Source organism: Ostrea edulis, chromosome 6 (genome assembly GCF_947568905.1).
Source record: "Ostrea edulis chromosome 6, xbOstEdul1.1, whole genome shotgun sequence".
NCBI lineage: Eukaryota > Metazoa > Mollusca > Bivalvia > Ostreida > Ostreidae > Ostrea > Ostrea edulis.
Genome location: NC_079169.1, coordinates 83,559,244 through 83,568,021, shown reverse-complemented (window position 1 = coordinate 83,568,021; position 8,778 = coordinate 83,559,244).

Below are 8,778 nucleotides of genomic sequence, written 5' to 3'. Positions count from 1 at the left end.
AAGACAATTTTTAAGAAATTTTTTTTACAATCACGTAATTCCCGGCTGAGAAAATGAAAACCTGTAACCATAACAGAGATTATGGCATTAACATAATGTTGAACACGGGCTTGATTTAAAATAACCCAATAATCCCGGATAACTGATCCACTAACAACAAAAAATATACCGCTTAGTTTAGAAAGATGTTTTCATGAAAAAAAATTCCAGCTAATTTTGAATATTTGCTTCATACAGTGGTTAACAACAAAATCCCAAGCGAAACATTGCATGGTACAGATACAAATGTGTCACGTTTCTTTGGTGCATTGATACAGGAACACTTATTTCATGGGAATCATTCGGTCCTACTGACGCCTTTCACATACCATCTAAAACGTCACGATTAATCCTGGAATAACAACCTCTCTAGCTGTCGCAAAGAGAAGTACATGATATTGTTGGCTGCCTATAGAGAATCAGCCCCCCCCCCCCCCCCCCTTTGACAACGTATATTTATTTTCCGTTATTTTCATATGTAAATATAGATATATTGAAAGACTGCCCCCCCCCCCCCCTCCCGTTATTTTTACTTTTGACAGTCGTAGTGAATGATATGAATGCAAATTCAAAAGTCAGGAATTGAACTCGTGTGGGAAAGGAATCCCCCTTCCCCACGATATAAGGGGTACCTGTAAAGTGTGAAACGAAATCTACCGAAACGAAACGAAATCTACCGAAACGAAACGAAACAGTATAAACGAACTCTTTTAATTATAATAATTAAAAATGGTATCTTATAAAATTCGCCTCCCCTTTGATGTAGGCTTCCGGCTTGACTGATACAAAGTTTTAAAAGTTGGAAAGGGGGGGGGGGGGGGTAAGTAAGCACAAAATATCTGAAGTTGATTAAATACTATGTGCGATTAGTTTCGGATCCATAAATTTCAGAACGGAGGGTTACAGTCTCACAGGTCAGAGGTCTGGGAAAACACACTAAACGAGTAGTGGGGTCGCCGGCGTTGGATACGCCTTTAGGCATAAATACATGTTTCAGTATTTTTTGATCTAAAGACAAATCTATGTATACGTGTGGATATTGTGTATTTGTATGTAGTATATCAAACGGAGGATTCTGAGTATGCCCTCCCGCTCTCTTTGTAATTTCTGCTTCCCTTGTTCATAAGTCTTTTGATTTTACAAAATGCTGACCTCCTCCTGATATTATTGCACTTAAAAAATCCGTTTTCCGTCCCGTTTTCAATTCCCCGTCTTAGCAACACCCCAGATGTATAGAGTTATCTTTAGACTCACTACATATCAATAATAATTTTTAATAACACATGTATATATATCTTACCGAATTGCATTCATATAATGTATACTATTTAATTTTTTCCATTATTGAAAGTACTCGCACCTCAGCAGTTAGAGAGAAAATAAGAGGTTAAGAGCTCATCCTGTTTTGAACTTTCTCAGACCCCAGCTTCTTCAAACAATGTATCTATGCCCAAAGGCGGATCCAACGCCGGCGACCCCACCCCTCATTTAGTGTGTTTCCCCAGACCTCTGAGATTGTAACCATCTGTTCTGAAATTTATGGATCCGTAACTAATTGCACATGGTATTTAATCAACTTCGGATAGTTTGTGCTTACTCACCCACCCACCCCCCTTTCCAACTTTAGTCAAGCCGAAAGCTTACATCAAAGGGGAGGTGAATTTTATTTTTATGTGGTAATTTTCATAGAGGCCTAAGATACCATTTTTAATTATTATAATTAAAAGAGTTCGGTTATACAATCTGTTTCGATCGTTTCGTTTCGGTAGATTTCGTTTCGTTTCGATTTCGTTTCGCACTTTACAGGTACCCCGATATAAGTAATCGAAGCCTGGAAAAAATGAAAATTTTCTGAATCCGCAACGTTTCTTTTTATTTTCGAACAGAAGTTGTCAATCTTTTGCAAATTCTTGGTCGTTATAATGAAATAATTTGTAAATATAAGCTATCACTGGATGGAATGCTGACTTTCATATCAATTGTTATTCAGTTATTTACATACTTATTTTGACTAACCCTACCTTTGGATTCAAGTTGAAATCGAAGTCGTGCCATGTGCGTAAAATGCAAAAGAAGGCTCCATTTTAGATACAATGTAGGTGACACACGGGTCTGGAAGAATATATTAGATGAATCAGAACTAAATGTGTGTGTACAAAAACATTAGGACCCCCTCTCCTATGAAGACTGATATCTCAAACAAATTGCATTATTTCGCTAATGAATAAACATTTTACAAGCTTACATTACGAATCAATTACATTTTTGTAATACATGTATATAAACTACCATTCCTCACAATAATTAAAGACTAGACTTTTTGGCATCATAGACAGTTGTTTCTTCAACAAAAATGGAAAACGGAAATATTCATATCTAGTGATCAGTCATCCAAAAAATTACTTTATTAAACACCAATCTGATTCTACGCACAAGTACTCGGGAGTTAAATTAAAAAATATATGCAAGAATTACTCATTGACAATATCTTCGTGGTTTTTTGTGATCAGGTCTTCCAATAGTCTTTTGGAATTCCCATGGGCACGAATTGTGCTCCTTTGTTAGCTGACCTAATTTTATATTCCTATGAAGCATAATTTATTCAAAAGCTACAGAGTGAGAAGAAGAAATCTCTTGCTGTGGCCTTCAATTTGACATTTAGATATATCGACGACGTTTTATCTATCAATAATGCTAGTTTTCATTCATGTCGATTCGATGTATCCCTGTGAACTCGAAATAAAGGACACCACAGAGTCGTCCACTTCTGCTTCATACATAGATATTTTATTGAAAATAGATACGAGGGCGAGATTTCCATTAAATCACTCCTCAACTGTCGTCACGACTTTTTCGTCAGACCGGAAATGACGTCCACGGATATCCTTTTTCTAGTTTGGGAATAGGAAGAAGTCGCTAGAAGCTAGGTGAGGCGAATAGGCAGGATGTAGTATTAATTCATACCCGTTTCGCTCTACAGCATCCATTGCAACTTTGCAAGTGTGGACTCCAGTGTAGTCCTGTTGCAGTAAAACACCTTTAGAGAGTTCAACTCGGCGTTTTTCACGGATGGCGGTTCTCAGCTGGTCTAGCAAGTTTGCATAGTACACTCCAATTGTTGTACTTCACTTGGGTAAAAAAAAAAATCCCAACATAATAGCGCCTTTGAGTCCCAAAAGACGGTGGTCATCACCTTGCCAGCAGATGGTTGCGTCTTGAACTTCTTTAGCCTCGGGGACCTAGGCCCAACCCACTGACTGAGCTTTATTCTCTGGCTCATAATAATGAACCCAACTTTCATCTACAGTCACCAGACGCAAAAGAAAATCATCTTTTGACCTAAAACGCTTCAACAAGGCGCTGCATACTGATGCTCTGGTTGCCATTTGCTCATCGCTGAGGGATTTGGGGACCCAACGGCCTGTTAGCTTGCTCATACCTAAACGATCATGTACGACTGTCGAAACGCTACCACGTGAAATGCCTAATGCCTACGCTATTTCTTCCACCTGAATGCGCCTATCAGAGTATAGCAGATCCCGAACTTTCTTCCACATTTCTTCGTCGGTGGCATCCAGATGGCGTCCAGACCTGGCTTCATCTTCTAAAGACGTTCTACCACGTTTGAATTCCCCTACCCAGAATTTAACCTGAGCATAAACATCGGATAACTCGCCGCGTATTTCCTTGCCCGTTTTACCTTTTAAATACAAGTACCGAATTATAGCACGGTACTCAGAAAAGCATGCCTTTGCATCACTAGTCATGTTTGACATGCAATATCTTATTAAAGAATGAATCGATACGTGTGCAATTTTGTACCCAGGTATAAAGCATGTATTGAAACATGATATGAAAATCGTGACCGTCTCGGTCAATCGGAAATGGGATAGGCTAGTTACTTATTGACTCGCCCTCGTATTAACGGCAAACTAACAACTCAACTTTATGATAAAAATCCCGATTTCAGCTTTTCCATCGTCAACATCCCATATTTACGTAGCAATATTCCATTATCACCTGCATATGCTGAGCTTGTTCTGCGTATGATCAGTTTTTAAATCGAGACAGGCTACTGACAAACAAGTTGATGGTGCAGGGGTTTCAACAGTCTCATTTAAAGTCAGCATTTTGCAAATTCTATGGTTGTTATAACCATCTAGTTTGCCAGTACAGCCTATCATTGGGTTAAATGCTATCTGACGTGTTTCATACCAATTGTTAGGCCGTTCTTGGCACACTAATTTTGTCTACGGATAACCCCGTTTACCTGATCAATATATAGGGCTCACGGCGGGTGTGACCGGTCGACAGGGATGCTTACTCCTCCTAAACACCTGATCCCACCTCAGGTATATCCAGGGGTCCGTATTTGCCCAGCTCTCTATTTTGTATTACTTGTGGGAGTTATGAGATTGATCACTGTTCGTTATCTCCACCTCTCTTGTAATTGTCTCACTCATTGATTTTGTTGTGTTGCATAATCAGTATGCCATAGGTGTGTGGATGATTAAGCGTTTCCTTTATTTTTCGTTTGGGAGCTTGGGAATTTTTTCAAATGTCCTGTTGTGTTTTTAGAGTTTCCATCAATGCAGGACGGATGTTGGAAGATGTTTGAATGACACCAGGTTGTTTTTCGCAGATGCTGTGTTTCTGTCACTGTATTGATGGTAGATCAATTTGTGTTGAATCAGATGCACTAAAATATGCCTGATCGTTCCAAGTCTGTGGTCTTAGAGTCTGAATTTCTGGCAGCTTGCAGAAGCTTTTGATCCGCTGTGATGAGCAGCTTGTAATGAGAGATAGATAAACACATCTGTACAGTACAAACTTTATCTAAAACTAAACCGGTTATTTACATGGACAATACCAACAACACAATGATGTCATCACGATTATGACGTCATAGCCAGGAATGTACACTGCACATTACATGTCACACAAAGAAGTTAATTGTTATAGTACAGTATTTATAACATCCTCCGCAAGGCACAATGGTTCTTAAGATAATTAACAGATATATATACAATATGTACATAATTAATTTAGCTGTAAATTATTTCTAAAGTTCAAGCGGATATAATTTTGATACAGGTCTTGTCGAAGTACGACCATTACTAGTTTTTAATATGGTAGAACAAAAATAGTGATCTCTGCCTTCCAAAAGTTCTGTTATTATCCCTAGTCTCCAGTCTACTCTTGGACAAGTATCGTAAATCTGGATGACATCTCCAACTTTCAAGGTCTGAACTTTGTTCCCGAAGCAATGATGGTATTCACGTAGACTTGTTAAATATTCATGTTTCCATCGTTGATGTAAATCGGCAAGAAGGTTTTGTTTTCGGACAAAGGTTTTCATCGACTGTTTTTTGTTCGCTTCCTCATCACGATCTTCCTCCGGCCCACAAAAGTATTTTGGAAGTGGCCGGCGTCCATTAAGTAGAAGAGAGGGTGTCAGTGGTTGTGGGTCCATGATATCTGACGAGACATAAGTAAGTGGACGGTCATTTATTGTGGTTTCTGTTTCACACAGTATGGTACTAGGGACTGGCTCACTCACTAATGCCTTTCCAAGTATTTTCCGCAGAGTTGTTTTCGTTATTCTGATCAGACCTTCACAAAAGCCTCCATGTTATGGTACACCTTTAGGTATAACCTTCCAGGTAATGTTTAAGCCTGTTTCCTCCATGATAATTCGCTGGACAGGTAAAAATGTTGACCCATTGTCTGAGTAGATGGTGTGTGGCATTCCTTTGTTGGTAATGAACTTTCTGAATGCTAATACAAATGTTTCAGTTGAAAGATCCTGAACAATTTCTAGATGAACAGCTCTGGTTGTTGCGCATGTAAACAGAGATATGTACATCTTTTTGCTTTGTCTATTCACTTTGACATTTAGTGGTCCTGCATGGCCTACTCCAGCAATTGAAAAGGGTATGCAGTCTGATACACGGTCCTTGGGTAGTGTTGGTGGATTCGGTAATTGAAATGGTTGTCCAACTACCTTCTGACATGGAATAAATTTCCTTAGCACGTGGTTAACGCTCTGTCTTATGGCCAGTATCCAAAATGACTGCCGAATTTCTGTGATGGGTTTGGAACATCCTGAGTGTAAACTTGTTTTGTGAATATCCATCATTATCAGGTCAGTAAATCTGTGTTTCTTTGGTAACAGTACAGGTTATTTTGCCAAGTCCTCTAAAGAAGAACTGTCAATTTTCAGTGTAATAGCCCCTTTTCATCTCGATAAAGTTTCAGCTGTTTCTGTAATGATGTTTGCTGTTTACTTCCATTAATTGCAGTAATCTCTTTTTGGAATTCATTTTGTGGTATATCTTTAATCCAGAGTACTGTTGATTCATTTATTTTATCTAATTGAGATACATTGTTTATCTGCCTTTGTTGACTGTTGCATTCACTGAAAGATTTGCAGACTTTTATGAATCGCAAAACATAACATGTAACTCTGAGTAGTTTTTGTAGACTGCTGAATCGAGTTATGTTTATGATGTTGCTGACTCCAGGAATGGTGATGTTCTTTGACCCAACCTCCGGATATTCTTTGTATATATTGTTAAAGCAGAAGTCCTTGAGAGTTTTCACCGAGGATATTGGGATGGTTCTGTTAACCATGTAGGACCATTCATCCAAAGAATGTTATCTTCAAATTGTTTGTATGAAATTCCCCTTGTTTGAAGATCTGCGGGATAGTTGTAATGTTTTTCCATGTATGTCCTTATGTTGATTCTTCACTGCTTTTCTATTGGTGATGAATTGATTTATTGACTTTCTATTGAAGCCAATGAAGGATAATTTGACTGTCACACCATAAGGTTGTCGAGTTCACGTTCAGTAAGCTATTTAAGTACTTGGCTAATCTGGCTCCAATTGCTGCTCCCACTAGCTCTAGACGAGGTAAGGTTGTAGGTTTAATAAGTGCGACTCGGTTTTTTGCCATTATCAAATGTGAGGTATTTTCTGTCGCAAGGTATGCACAGGCTCCATAAGCTCTCTTGCTGGCATTGGTGAATATATGTAGATTAGGAACCATACACTCTGTGGCTGAATGTTCACATAAAAACCTTGGTATTTTGGTAGATGATAATTCATCAAGTTCCTCAGCAATCCCACACCATTTCTCATGGCCGTTTTTCATCCCATGCAACATTTTGTTGCCAAATATCCTACATTAGCAGTTTGGCTCTAATAGTGATGGGACTCAAAATTCCTAGTGGGTTAAAAATCTTAGATGATTGACTGAGAACTTCTCTTTTTGTTACAAATTTCCTATTGATGTCTAAGTCAAATCTTGGAAAGGAAATGCAGTCTTTTTTTGGATCCCATCTCAATCCTAGAATTTTTACAATGTCGTCACTGTCAGTGACTCCTTCTTCAGCTGCTGTGTGGCACAATTTTATGTTGTTTGAATTCCAACTTCTTAAATTGAATCCAACCTCTGCTAGGAGAACACGAGAGGTTTTGCAAAATTACAAAAGTAAATTTTCATCCTCAAAACTGGTTAAAACGTTGTCTACATACAACAATTCGTTTTGAGTTTCACATGAATTTCTTTCAAAATGTGCTTCCAGGGTTTTGTTGAGAAGGAATGGTGAGTAAGTTGCTCCAAATAATACTACTTTGAATCAAAAGGTAGAAATCCCAGCATCTAGATTTGTGTGATCTATCAACCAAAAGAATCTTGTCATATTTCGGTCCTTTTCATGAAGTCTGATTTGTAAAAAAAAAAGGCCTTTTCAATGTCGGTTGACACAGCATATCGTTTTGCTCGAAATCGTGTTAAAATCGTTGGAATTTCATTGCGTGGTGGATAGTGAGATTCAAGGCAGTCATTGAGGTTTAGGCTTCCAGATTGTTTACAACTGCAGTCAAAGACTATCCGAATCGGTGTTGTACTTGAATCCTATTTCACTGGATGGTGAGGAATGTAATGTACTTGCTGTTTGAATGTGTCCTCTTGCTCTACTTTCTTAATAAATCCACATTTTTCCTGTTCCTTAATAACACTGTCGTACGTCTTTAACATACATGTATTTGGATCTCGAGATAAACGGCGTATTACATTTTTTGTGCGTTCCAGTGCAATTGTTTCATTTGAAGGTAAATTGCAGACTTCTTCTTTCCATGGTAACCTTGCTGTGTATTGGTCATTTTCAAAGGTTACATACTTCTGATCCTTAATTAGCAACTCAGTTGGTTTTTCCAAGCTTCCCATGTCCTGTATTTTCCAGAACTTCTCTAAATTCAATTCTTCTTGGCAATGATAAGACAGGATGTTGTCAGAAGTAACGTGATTGTGGTTTGCATTTGGTGTTATTTCCAACAATGTCCAAATAGTGATCACCGCCGGTAAGTAAAGAAACAAATGTCGACCCATCATAGGTGTCTAGAATGTTGGGGTTATGTAACCGGAAGATATGAAAACACTTCTGTTCTGTACTGTGTTTATTTGAACTCTGAAGTAAAACTGTAGTATATGCTATTCACATGACGTCGTGGTAACGTTTATGACGTCATACTATTATGACGTCATATAATACATAATATAAGTGTCAATAGATTTCTATGATCACAAATAAGGATTACTAAACTGTCCGAGTTTCACAACATCCTGGGGCCGCCAAAATGTACAAAAAATATATACAAGAATTAAGAGGTTCATTCGCGTTGTGAATTTTTAGATGGATATTTAGTCACAGATTCTAATCACTTGCACTATTG